The 13,168-nt window shown below is 41.2% G+C and overlaps 1 non-coding gene across 1 annotated transcript; it reads right to left on the bottom strand.

The window, feature by feature from the left end:
• Positions 1-5,418: 5,418 nt before the first annotated feature.
• Positions 5,419-5,524, bottom strand: LOC140858342 (small nucleolar RNA R71). Its single transcript, XR_012141906.1, has one exon. It is a non-coding gene; the product is annotated as a small nucleolar RNA R71 (small nucleolar RNA).
• Between the last annotated feature and the right edge of the window lie 7,644 nt (positions 5,525-13,168).

The following is a 13,168-nucleotide window of genomic DNA, read 5'->3' on the forward strand; positions in this document are numbered from 1 at the left end:
AACAATAGGGATTTAATAACGGAAACAACCAGTGAGCGCGTTCCACCCGAGAATTTTAGAGTAGTTGAACGGGGTGACACCGGTCAAGGGGGCAGAGTTGTCGTCACAAACTGTGGCAGGATTCTTGATGTCGCCGGGGTCGATGGACCAGAAGTGGTCGGCGCTGACGGTGGGGCAGTAGAACTTGTTGCGGGGATGGTGGAAGTAGCGCATGCCGACCTTGCCGAAGTACCTAGGACAGTGGTTGTCGTGGAGCACACGGTGGTGGTGCATGCCTCCGACGTCATCGCGGCCTCCGGGACAATCTTGTTCTTTCTGATGCAGGTCGTCGTCGCCGCTGCTGTCGCCGTCGCTGTCCTTTGAATTCTATCCCCCCCTTTTTCCCCTAGGGTTGGGGTTTCGGCAATGGAGCGGAGCGAGGTGGGGGGCGAGAGCCGAGGGGTTTATCACACATGCTGGAAAATACTGCTGAAAAGGACAGAGCCAGAGGGAGAAGTCGAGAGCTTGAAGTGGTCCCCAACGTATTCCTTTTGAGTCTTGTAGTAATGTTCTTTTTCCTCGGCCCCCAGGGCCTTGTAACGTACACCTTGTTAATCAAGAATGAGAAGGAGATTTTGTTACTTCGACCGCACTTTGCATCGAATTGCCGCCTGCCGAACTTCTTTCATTCATCATTGTTATTGTTGTACTCCCTTCTTTTTCTTTTTTCTTTTCTCCATTTTTTTTTTTGACGTCATCCGGAGGTTGCTGGTCGTTGCCGCATCGGCTCGCTTTTCCGATCATCCTTCTTCTTCAGCCTTAATGGCTCTGTAATGCATATTTAATAAATAACATGAGAAGAGAATTTTTTGCTACCTCTTTTACTCATGTGTTGAATTGTCGCCTGCCGAGCTTCTTTCGACTTTTGCCTTGCTCAAAATCGATGCCGTTCGGAGGTACCCGATTGCCGTCGCATTGACCCATCCTTTCATCCATGGCCGCAGATTTATTTGGGGCTGCTCGGATTTGACGCCCCCTTTCAGAGTTCGATCTCGAAGGTCCGAGCTTCTCGTCACCCTGAGGAAGTTATCTTATCTCGGGCCTACGTTGAGAGCTTTCTTGAAGGTCGGGGATTTTGATAAGAACCCCAATCCTTGCTGGGATGAGGTTCTCTGCATCTTTGTTGCTGTTTGTTTTTCATTCATCGCTGACGCAGTCCGTCGCTTTCCTTTTTAACTCCCCTCCCCTTTCTCCTTTTTTTTTTCGAGTGAGGGTTTTCCCTCTGCTCTTGGTGGGGTCACGAGAGCGCGAAGGGGCCACCGAGAAGGTCCCCTTTTTCTGATCTGGTTTTGGATGACCGGACCTTAGTCGGCGCCAGGGCGATGTTCTTCCCTTACTTTTGATGTAATCGATCCCAGTTCATATTAGGACGAGGTCCTTCCCTTGCTCCTAATAGGACTGTGGGGGCACGTATGGGCGTTGCAGGGCCTCTCCACCCATCCGGTCTTAGAGTAATCGGGCCTTCGACTTTGCTCATGTTAGGATGAGGTTCTCCTCCTGTCCCTAACATGGCTGTGGGGGTGCGTATGGGTGCTGTAGGGCCTCTCCCTCCATCCGGTCTAGGGAGAACCGGGCCTTCGACCTTGCTCATGTTAGGGCGAGGTTATTCTCCTGTCCCTAACATGGCTGTGGGGGCACATATGGGCACTGTACGGCCTCTCCCCCCATCTGGTCTAGGGAGAACCGGGCCTTCGACCTTGCTCATGTTAGGGCGAGGTTATCCTCCTGTCCCTAACATGGCTGTGGAGGCGCATATGGGTGCTGTACGGCCTCTCCCCCCATCCGGTCTACAAATAATCGGGCCTTCGACCTTGCTCATGTTAGGGCGAGGTTCTCCTCCTGTCCCTAACATGGCTGTGGGGGTGCATATGGGCACTGTACGGCCTCTTTTCCCATCCGATCTACAAATAATCAGGCCTTCGACCTTGCTCATGTTAGGGCGAGGTTCTCCTCCTGTCCCTAACATGGCTGTGGGGGCGCATATGGGCGCTGTAGGGCCTCTCCCCCCATCTGGTCTAGGGAGAACCAGACCTTCGATTGTGTCGAGACGAAGCTCTCCTCCAGCTCCCGATGCAGTTTGTTTTGACTGTCCTGTCGATATAGGCTCGCGCCAAAAGAGAAGACATGCAAATATAAAACTTTTATTTAAAATGAAGTTATCGGTAATACATTCGTAAGTTTTCAGAGCTCTATGGTCGCGGGAGGTCTGCTCCTCCGAGCTCCTTGAGGTAATAAGCTCCGGGCCGGACTACTCCTTTGACTTCATATGGGCCTTCCCAATTTGGGGCGAGCTTCCCTCGATCCTGAGGTTGCAAGATGGCAGCTCGTCGAAGCACTAGATCTTCTGCTCTAAAGACTTTATTCTTGACCCGAGAGTTGTAATAGCGGGTGACCTTCTATCTGTAGGCTGCCATCCGAACTTAAGCTACCTCCCGCTTTTCTTCCAGCAAGTCGAGATTGGCTTTAAGACCTTGCGAATTGTGATGCTCGTTGAATGCCACGACTCGTGTCGATGGGAGCTTGAGCTCAATTGGGATAACAGCCTCCGTTCCGAAGGCTAGAGTGATAAACACTTAATTTAAGTATTTTAAATTAAAAAATTATATTTAATTTATCTTATTTATTAAGAATTTGATATTTCTTTCTATGTTTTACAGGAAAGGTGATCGCCGATACAAAGAGTCCGATTCATAGATCAAAAAGATTCAAGTTTGAAGAAAATTGGACTTAAAATAAAATTAAAATAAAAGAAAGACGCATCCGGTATTATAGAAAATGAAGATACTATGCAAGGAATCCAAAAAGGATATAGATGTCATTATGAAAGAATTTTTGTTTCTTTTTGGAATATACAAAAATTGTTCACGTGAATTCAAAAAATTTGATGCTGGGCGTGCGTGAACTTCAGCGCGTGAACATCAGCGCGTGAACACCCGCGTGTGGGATGCGGCGTGGACGTGCGGGATGCGGCGTGGACGCGCGGGGACGGGCGCGGATGCGGGACGGGCGCTGACGCGGGCACGGGTGCAGCATCTCGCGGGTGTGGGCGCACTGCAGACAAGTTCAAAATAAGAAAAAAAATAATATTTAGAAATGTTTTGAAAGATTTGTATTTTTTTTAGTCCCACATCGGAAAATCATGTAAAACTCCTCCCTCCTAACACCTATAAAAAGACTTTTGTACTCTCATTGGAGGGGGAGCCCAGAAATTCTTCTAAAGCCTTGCATAGAGGAATAGAAAGGGACTACTTCATGAGCAGCTAGGCTAGCAGTCTCGGGAGTGGAGAAGAAATTTTGTAACGACACAGAGATGGTTTATTGTTCTAAACTTTTCTGTATTTCTTTATATGCAATAAAGATTATGCTTTTTATTTAAATTGTCATGAGTTCTTTATTTGCTCCCTATCATATGCTTTTATTTATGCTTTCTTGTTAGATTAATATTAGGAACAACTTTTACTTTTCGGAGACGCGTCATGATCTACGGATACGGGGCGTGCCGAGGAAAGAAGAGTTGTATACCTAGTCTTTCCGGAGACGCGCCGTGATCTACGGGTACGGAGCATGCCGAGGAAAGACAGATATTTTTCTTAAGATTAATCACATCTATTTAGTTAAAAAAGAGATACAACTCTGCTAGTGCAAATTAATTCAAAACTCCCGAGCTCTTTATTTTTTAATTACCTCAATTTTATGATAATTTATTTTCTAAATCAAAAACAATGCTTCTTTCTTTTACTTTGTAATTTCAACTTAGCCCAAGGTCCCTGAGGATACGATCTCGACTCATCCTACCTACGTAGTGAGTAGAGTTATTTTTGGTGCTATCAATGACTACGCATCAAATTTTGGCACCGTTGCCGGGGATCTTGGCACGGTTGAATTAAAAAAAAAAATTTAAAAAAAAAAAATTTTTTTTTAAATTTTTTTTTTAAAAAAAATATATACTTTTCAGTTTTTATTTCTCGTTTTAATTTTTTTTTTCAGTGCTTTCTAGCTAGATAATCTTATTTACATAATTACAGAATTACCTTGCATAACTAATTTACTATTTAGAATTTTGCTGCTTAGAATAATTTGCTACTTTTCATAGCCCAGTAATTTATTGCTTTTTAGACTTAATCATTTAAATTTATTTTCTTGCAAAACTAAAAAAAAAAATTAAAAAAAATATACAACAAGATAAAATTATATAAAAAAAAAAACCACTGACATTTCATAACACTTAACTAAAATAGCGTAACCTCAAATATAAAAATTTCTAACCTGATTGGACACCTTGTTTCTTTGCATTGCATCTCCATAATTGATCTTAAGGGCAATAACCCATTAACCAGATAAGGTGGGGATTTGATCACCCTTCCTTGGCTCACAAATCACTCCCTTGCATTTGCATAACCTAGACCTTAATTTAAAATCAACTAGACGTCAACCCTAAGAATTTCGAGCTCAATAGGATAAGAAAGCTCTAGAGTTGAACCGAGTGCGGATTGGTTAATTGCTTGGTGTCTAAGGCAAGTGGTTAAAGAAAGTGATTTTTAATTGGTTCCGTTGACTGACCTGGCCAACTTAGTTGGTGTCTAAGGAAAGCAACGAGCAGGGAACCTCCCACATCTTACGCTTACCTGGCCGAGTCAATTAGTCAGTCTTGAGCTTGGAGTGCTCAAAAGCAATCTTGAAAGTTAGGAGCTGTCCAGATCTAAGTTAACCGTAGGATAGAGAGTCTATGATTGTTTAAGTTGATTGCAATTAACATCTAAACATTAATTAATTTCTCCCTTTTCATAGATTTAAGATTCTTAGGTTCTTCTCTTTAGATTTTCTTCATTCTTTTCTCACTTTATTATAAAAATATATATTAAAAAAAAAATTCTGTGTGTGCTCTACAGTATAATTGTAAGGTGTATGCTTGGCCGTAGATCGTTACGACCAGAAATCCAACCTTTTGATCCAGAAATAGAAAGAACCTTCAGAGCCAACAGACATAAAAAGATGGACCGAAATCAGGAGAATGATCCACCCAAGCAATTGAAGGAGTACTTTACTCCTTCCACATATACCTACTCTCCTTGTATTCAAGTACCCCCTGTGGAGGCCACTCAATATGAAATTAAGTCCAGTATCATCCAAATGTTACCTTCATTTTATGGACTTAGTAATGAAGACCCTTATAAACATCTTGAGGAATTTCTTGAAATATGCTCAACTGTCAAAATTCACAACTTCTCCGATGATGCTCTTAGGTTGAAATTATTCCCTTTTTCACTTAAGGACAAAGTCAAATACTGGCTACATACTTTGGATTCCATGACTATATCAACCTGGGACCAGCTGCAAGGAGAGTTTCTCAAGAAATATTTTCCCATAGGAAAAACTAATCAAATAAGGAAAGCCATAACAAGTTTTTCCCAATTAGATGGAGAAATGTTTCATGAAACATGGGAGAGATTAAAAGATCTTATTAGAAAATGTCCCCACCATGCTGTACCCAAGTGGCAGTTAATCCAATGTTTTTATGATGGGCTCTCTGAAAGACATCGACAAATGGTCGATGCATCATGCGGTGGGACATTTATGCTAAAAAGTGAGGATGAGGCATGGCAACTGTTTGAAATTTTAAGTGAAAATTCATTACATCATATGTCTGCCTCCATTAGAGATAAACCCATGTTAAACTCAAAAAGAGGTGGAATATATGAAGTAGGAAATGCCATAGATATCCATCAAAAGGTAGATGAACTGTCCCAAAAATTAGATCGTCTTCTAAACACTGGATAATCCCCGATTCCACCTAATCCAATCCAAGAAGTTTGTGCATTGTGTGCAAGTCCAAACTATTTTGTTAGTGAATGCCCAGCCGCACCCCAATTTCCTGAGTTTGTGCACGAGCAGGTTCAGCAAGTCCAACAAGCTCGCAGACCAGGAAACGATCCATATTCGAACACTTATAACCCCGGCTGGAGAAACCATCCAAATTTTTCCTGGAGACCACAACCAGTGGTTGGTCCTGCCACACCTCGACCTCAATATCAAGACTCAACATATAGGCATGGACCATACCATCAATTTCAAAATATTCCTCAACCGTCTACTACTGGTCACAGCTCAGCTTTTGAGGAAAAAATCCTGAAAGCACTAGAAAGATTAGAAGTCAACACTCAGACCCTTAACTCCCACACACAATCCATTGCTAAGCTAGAGACCCAAATAGGTCAACTAGCAACCGCATTCAGTAGGAGCGAAGGAGAAAAATTACCTAGCCAACCAGAGAGCAACCCAAGAGGGCAATTTGTGATTGAGAGTTCTAATATCCCAGAAGCTTTTTCTGAACATGCCAAATCAATCATGACTCTGAGAAGTGGGAAGGTCATTGAACACACTAGTAAAACCAATGAGACCGACCCTAAATCTCTAACCGAATCCAAATCACCCAAGGAGGACCTGAAAATAGAGAAGGAACCAACTACACTGGAATCATCTTACTTGCCTAAAGCCCCATTTCCGGATGCCCTGAAAGCCCCTATTCCTGCAGATAAGAAGGGAGAAAAACTCGATGAGATGTTGGAATTGTTTAAGCAAGTCCAAATTAATCTTCCCCTTCTAGATGCAATCAAACAGGTCCCTGCTTATGCTAAATTTTTGAAAGATTTGTGTACCCAAAAATGTAAATCTAGATCACAAATCCTAAAGAAAGTACATCTCACTGAACAGGCTAGTTCTGTCTTTCAGCATGCCACTCCTCCAAAGCTTAAGGACCCAGGAGCCCCCATCATTTCCTGTGTTATAGGAGATTATCACATTGAAAAAGCTCTTCTGGATTTAGGGGCAAGTGTGAATCTTTTACCTAGTTCGGTGTATGAACTTTTTGGATTTGAAGAACTGAAACCCACATTAGTCACACTGCAGTTAGCCGACAGATCAATTAAGGAACCACGTGGAATGCTTGAGGATGTCTTGGTCAAGGTAGATGAGTTTTACTTTCCAGTTGATTTTCTGGTTCTCGATATGGAATTAAGTGGCAACCCCAGACAAATTCCCATTATCTTAGGACGACCTTTCCTAGCTACGGTGAATGCATGCATCAACTGTAGGACAGGAGTCATGGACGTATCGTTTGGAAATAAGAAACTAAGATTGAATGTGTTTGGTGCTTCCCAAGGACCATCAATGGATAGTTGCTTCGAAGTAGATACACTAGAAGATATTATAGAAGATGCAACACCCATAATTCTAGCACCAGACCCCTTAGATACTTGCTTGGCTCACTCTGGAGTGTGTGACTTTGAGGAATATAGGAAAGAAGTTAACATCTTGTTAGATACACCACATGATAAAACCACTCCTCCATGGACAATCAAGTATGAGCCATTGCCCACATTAGCCAGTACATCAATAGTCCCATCTTTAGAATCACCACCTACGTTAGAATTGAAACCTCTTCCTGCTACGCTTAAGTATGTATTTCTAGGACTCAATGACACCCTCCCGGCAATCATTGCATCAGACTTGACCCCTAATCAGGAAGCACAATTGGTTGGTATTCTGAAAGAACATAAAGAGGCTATCGGTTGATCCATTGTCGATTTAAAAGGAATTGACCCCTCCATTTGCATGCACCATATTCATTTTGAGGAAAATGCCAAACCCCATCGAGATATGCAGAGAAGATTGAACCCAAACATGCGTGAAGTAGTAAAGAAAGAGGTGGTAAAGTGGTTAGATGCTAGAATCATCTACCCCATATCCGATAGTAAATGGGTCAGTCCCACTCAAGTAGTACCTAAGAAATCTGGTATTACTGTGGTGGAGAACGAAGAAGGTGAACTACTTCCAACTCGCATATCATCTGGATGGCGAGTATGCATAGATTATAGAAAACTGAATGCCGTTACTAGGAAGGATCATTTTCCATTGCCCTTCATCGATCAAATCCTAGAACGGTTAGCAGGACAAAGTTTCTACTATTTTCTTGATGGTTATTCAGGGTACAATCAAGTACCTGTATTTTCGGATGATCAAGAAAAGACTACCTTCACCTGCCCCTATGGCACCTTCGCTTTTCGGCGTATGCCATTCGGGCTTTGCAATGCACCTGCTACATTTCAACGGTGCATACTGGCAATTTTTTCGGATATGGTGGACAAATGTCTTGAAGTTTTTATGGATGATTTTTCTGTGTTTGGAACCACCTTTGAGGATTGTCTCCATAATCTTTCCAAAGTTCTTAAACGGTGTATGGAGATAAATCTTGTCCTAAGTTGGGAAAAGAGCCATTTCATGGTGCGGAAAGGAATTGTATTAGGACATATTATTTCTGAAAAAGGGATCGAGGTAGATAAAGCCAAAGTTGAGGTCATTTCAAAACTACCACCCCCTACTTCAGTCCGACAAATACGATCCTTCTTAGGTCATGCCGGATTTTATAGACGCTTCATCAAAGACTTTAGTAAGATTTCAAGACCTTTGTGCAATCTGTTGGCCAAGGATACACCATTTGTCTTTGATGAAGACTGTTTGAAAGCGTTCAACATATTACGAACAGCCCTGACAACAGCACCCATAATAAAACCCCCTGACTGGTCCATTCCATTTGAGATTATGTGTGATGCCTCTGACTTTGCAATGGGTGCCGTCTTAGGCCAAAAAATCAATAAGGAGCCACATGTGATCTATTATGCTAGCAAGACTCTTTCCGATGCCCAATTAAACTACACCACAATAGAAAAAGAGCTACTAGCAGTAGTGTTTGCCCTTGAAAAATTTCGCTCATATCTGTTAGAGTCTAAGGTTCTAGTTTACTCTGATCATGCGGCTCTGAAACATCTCCTCTCAAAGAAAGATACTAAACCACGTTTGATCAGATGGATCCTTCTTTTACAAGAATTTGATATGGAAATCCGAGATAAGAAGGGTTCTGAGAATGTGGTAGCTGATCACATCTCCAGGATCTTAGTTGAACACACGATAGGCATAGATGAGGTCAAAGAAAAATTTTCTGACGAACAACTCTTTGCAATCTCTTCTAGCCGTCCTCCATGGTTTGCCCATATTGTCAATTACTTATCAACAGGACAAGTACCTTCTCACTGGACAAAACAAGAAAAGGATCGATTTTTCTCGCAAATTAAACATTATTTCTGGGAAGACCCTGAACTATTCAAATACTGTCCTGATCAAGTTATTCACCGTTGTGTCCCCGAAAGTGAATTCCAAAGCATTCTCACGTTTTGCCATTCTTCGGCATGTGGGAGACATTTTAGTGGAAGAAAAACTGCAGCAAAAGTACTGCAGAGTGGGTTTTATTGGCCAACGCTTTTCAAGGATGCACATGAATTTGGCCAAAGTTGTCTGCGATGTCAGCAAACAGGAAATTTATCCAAGAAGGATATGATGCCGCTGACCCCCATTTTAGTAGTAGAAATTTTCGATGTTTGGGAGATTGATTTCATGGGACCTTTTCCAGCCTCATTTGGATTTGAATATATTCTGGTGGCAGTTGATTACGTATCAAAATGGGTGGAGGCAATAGGTACACGGACTAATGATAATAAAATTATAATTAGTTTTATCCAACGAAACATCATTAGTCGATTTGGCTTCCCAAGGGTGATCATTAGTGATGGGGGGACTCATTTTACGAATAAACACTTTGAAGCACTTATGAAAAAATATAATATTTCACACAAAGTGGCCACACCATATCACCCCCAAACTAATGGTCAGGTAGAGGTGTCAAATAGGGAGATTAAACATATCTTAGAAAAGACGGTTAGGCCCGATAGAAAGGATTGGTCTCTTCGCTTAGATGATGCATTATGGGCTTACCGTACTGCTTTTAAAACACCCATAGGAATGTCTCCCTATCGACTTGTATTCGAAAAAGCTTGTCATTTGCCGGTGGAATTGGAACATCGTGCATTTTGGGCCATACAGCAATTTAACTTTGATATGAAAAATGCAGGTTCCAATAGGAGACTCCAATTAAATGAACTTGAAGAGCTACGCAATGAAGCATATGAGAGTGTCAAAATTTATAAGGCTCGAACTAAAGCATATCATGATAAATTTATTGCACGAAAAATGTTCGAGCCTAATCAAAAAGTTTGGCTCTTCAATTCTAGGTTGCGTCTGTTTCCTGGAAAACTTCGCTCACGTTGGGACGGACCTTTCATTGTAACTTAGGTATTTCCTCATGGAGCTATCGAACTCAAAAATCCTAAACAGGGGAACACTTTTAAAGTGAACGGTCAGCGATTGAAACCTTACATAGATGGAATTAGTGATGGAGAATTAATTGAATCTGTTGATTTAGTGGATCCAAAACTGCCATAATACTCAATTCAGTCTGGCTGAAGACGTAAAACTTAGCGCTTGTTGGGAGGCAACCCAACGATTTCATATTTTTTTTTACTTTACCGCAGCTGCAGAAATTTAGAACAAGAGCCTATTAATCAATGAAGCTATCTTCAACTTCCGAAGCAAAATTATCCCAGGTGCACTCTCTCCTTTTATTTTCTTTGCTTTCCTACTCCATTGAGGACAATGTAGATTAAGTTGGGGGGGAAGGAAATTAATCAAATCCTCGAGTATGGTTAGAAATAATTAATTTTGTGTATTCAAATTTTATTTTGATTAAGAGTCAATTAGGCATCCTAATAAATGAATGATTAACGGTCAAGATAATTTTAGAGATACTGAGGAATAAATTATTAAGAAAACCCAATGAATGGTAGGGTTTAAACTAGACCAAATTTTAGGAGTGATTCTACAACCCTCTTCTTACTGATCTTAATAAAGAATCTGCTTCATGAGAAATTGGGTAAAGATCGAGGTATGCAAAAAAAAAAAAAAAAAAAATTCTGCTTAAAAAAAAAAAAAAAAAAAAAAGAAAAGAAAAACAACATTGGTCTCCTACTGAGTAACCGGGCCCTTTCGCCTAAGTAAGCGTTGTGGTTCACGTAAAAAGGTAGGCAATGTTATATATATATATATATATATTAAAAAAAAAAAAAAGGGGACTAAATTGCAGGAAGATAAAAAAAACTTCTTTCCCATTAAGTTAGAGAATTTAAAGAGTAAAGTGGGGAGTTGGTGAAAGAAAAGCTCTGAAATTTCTTTAGTTAATACTCAGCCACTAATTGGGTCAAATTGATAATCCAATGAAATATCTCTTTAATGGTCTGACCAAGTATCATCTACCTTTTGGGATGCCTAAACTAATTTTTGATTCAAAACTGAATCGGTACACAATGCTGATATATCTATTTTACTCGAGGACGAGCAAAATTCAAGTTGGAGGGTGTGATAAATACTTAATTTAAGTATTTTAAATTAAAAAATTATATTTAATTTATCTTATTTATTAAAAATTTGATGTTTCTTTCTATATTTTACAGGAAAGGTGATCGCCGATACAAAGAGTCCGATTCATAGATCAAAAAGATTCAAGTTTGAAGAAAATTAGACTTAAAATAAAATTAAAATAAAAGAAAGATGCATCCGGTATTATAGAAAATGAAGATACTATGCAAGGAATCCAAAAAGGATATAGATGTCATTATGAAGGAATTTTTGTTTCTTTTTGGAATATACAAAAATTGTTCACGTGAATTCAAAAAATTTGATGCTGGGCGCGCGTGAACTTCAGCGCGTGAACATCAGTGCGTGAACACCCACGCACGGGACGCGGCGTGGACGCGCGGGACGCGGCGTGGACGCGCGGGGACGGGCGCGGATGCGGGACGGGTGCTGACGCGGGCACGGGTGCAGCATCTCGTGGGTGTGGGCGCACTGCAGACAAGTTCAAAATAAGAAAAAAAATAATATTTAGAAATATTTTGAAAGATTTGTATTTTTTTTAGTCCCACATCGGAAAATCATGTAAAACTCCTCCCTCCTAACACCTATAAAAAGACTTTTGTACTCTCATTGGAGGGGGAGCCCAGAAATTCTTCTAAAGCCTTGCATAGAGGAATAGAAAGGGACTACTTCATGAGCAGCTAGGCTAGCAGTCTCGAGAGTGGAGAAGAAATTTTGTAACGACACAGAGATGGTTTATTGTTCTAAACTTTTCTGTATTTCTTTATATGCAATAAAGATTATGCTTTTTATTTAAATTGTCATGAGTTCTTTATTTGCTCCCTATCATATGCTTTTATTTATGCTTTCTTGTTAGATTAATATTAGGAACAACTTTTACTTTCCGGAGATGCATCGTGATCTATGGATACGGGGCGTGCCGAGGAAAGAAGAGTTGTGTACCTAGTCTTTTCGGAGATGTGCCGTGATCTACGGGTACGGAGCGTGCCGAGGAAAGACAGATATTTTTCCTAAGATTAATCACATCTATTTAGTTAAAAAAGAGATACAACTCTGCTAGTGCAAATTAATTCAAAACTCTCGAGCTCTTTATTTTTTAATTACCTCAATTTTACGATAATTTATTTTCTAAATAAAAAACAACGCTTCTTTCTTTTACCTTGCAATTTCAACTTAGCCCAAGGTCCCTGAGGATACGATCTCGACTCATCCTACCTACGTAGTGAGTAGAGTTATTTTTGGTGCTATCAACGACTACGCATCATAGAGCGAAGGGGGTCTCCCCTGTGGGCAGTCTTTGGGTAGTTCGGTACGCCCACAACATATGATAAAGTTTATCTGCCCAAGTTCCCTTCGCTTTCTCGAGCCTTGTCTTGATCCCTTGCAGTAGAGTTCTGTTGGTCACTTCAGCTTCATCGTTCGCCTGAGGATGGGCTACGGACGTGAAGTTGTAGGAGATGTTTAGGTCCTCACAAAATTCGGCGAATCTCATTCCCGTGAATTGCCGCCCGTTATCAGTAATTAGGGTTCTCGACAGGCCGAACCTGCAAACGATTGACTTCCAGATGAAGTCTTGCACTTTAGCTTCTGTGATTTTCGCCAGCGGTTCGACCTCGACCCACTTGGTAAAATAGTCAATCGCTACCAGGAAGAACTTCCTCTGCCCCGATGCCACGGGAAAGGGTCCAAGGATATCCATCCCCCATTGCGCAAACGGCAATGGGGCACTCAAGGGTGTAAGCTCGGTGGCGGGCTGTCTCTGGATGTTGGCATATCTCTGACATCGGTCGCACTTTCTGACGTATTCAAT

This window comes from Elaeis guineensis, chromosome 5 (genome assembly GCF_000442705.2).
Source record: "Elaeis guineensis isolate ETL-2024a chromosome 5, EG11, whole genome shotgun sequence".
NCBI classification, from domain to species: domain Eukaryota; kingdom Viridiplantae; phylum Streptophyta; class Magnoliopsida; order Arecales; family Arecaceae; genus Elaeis; species Elaeis guineensis.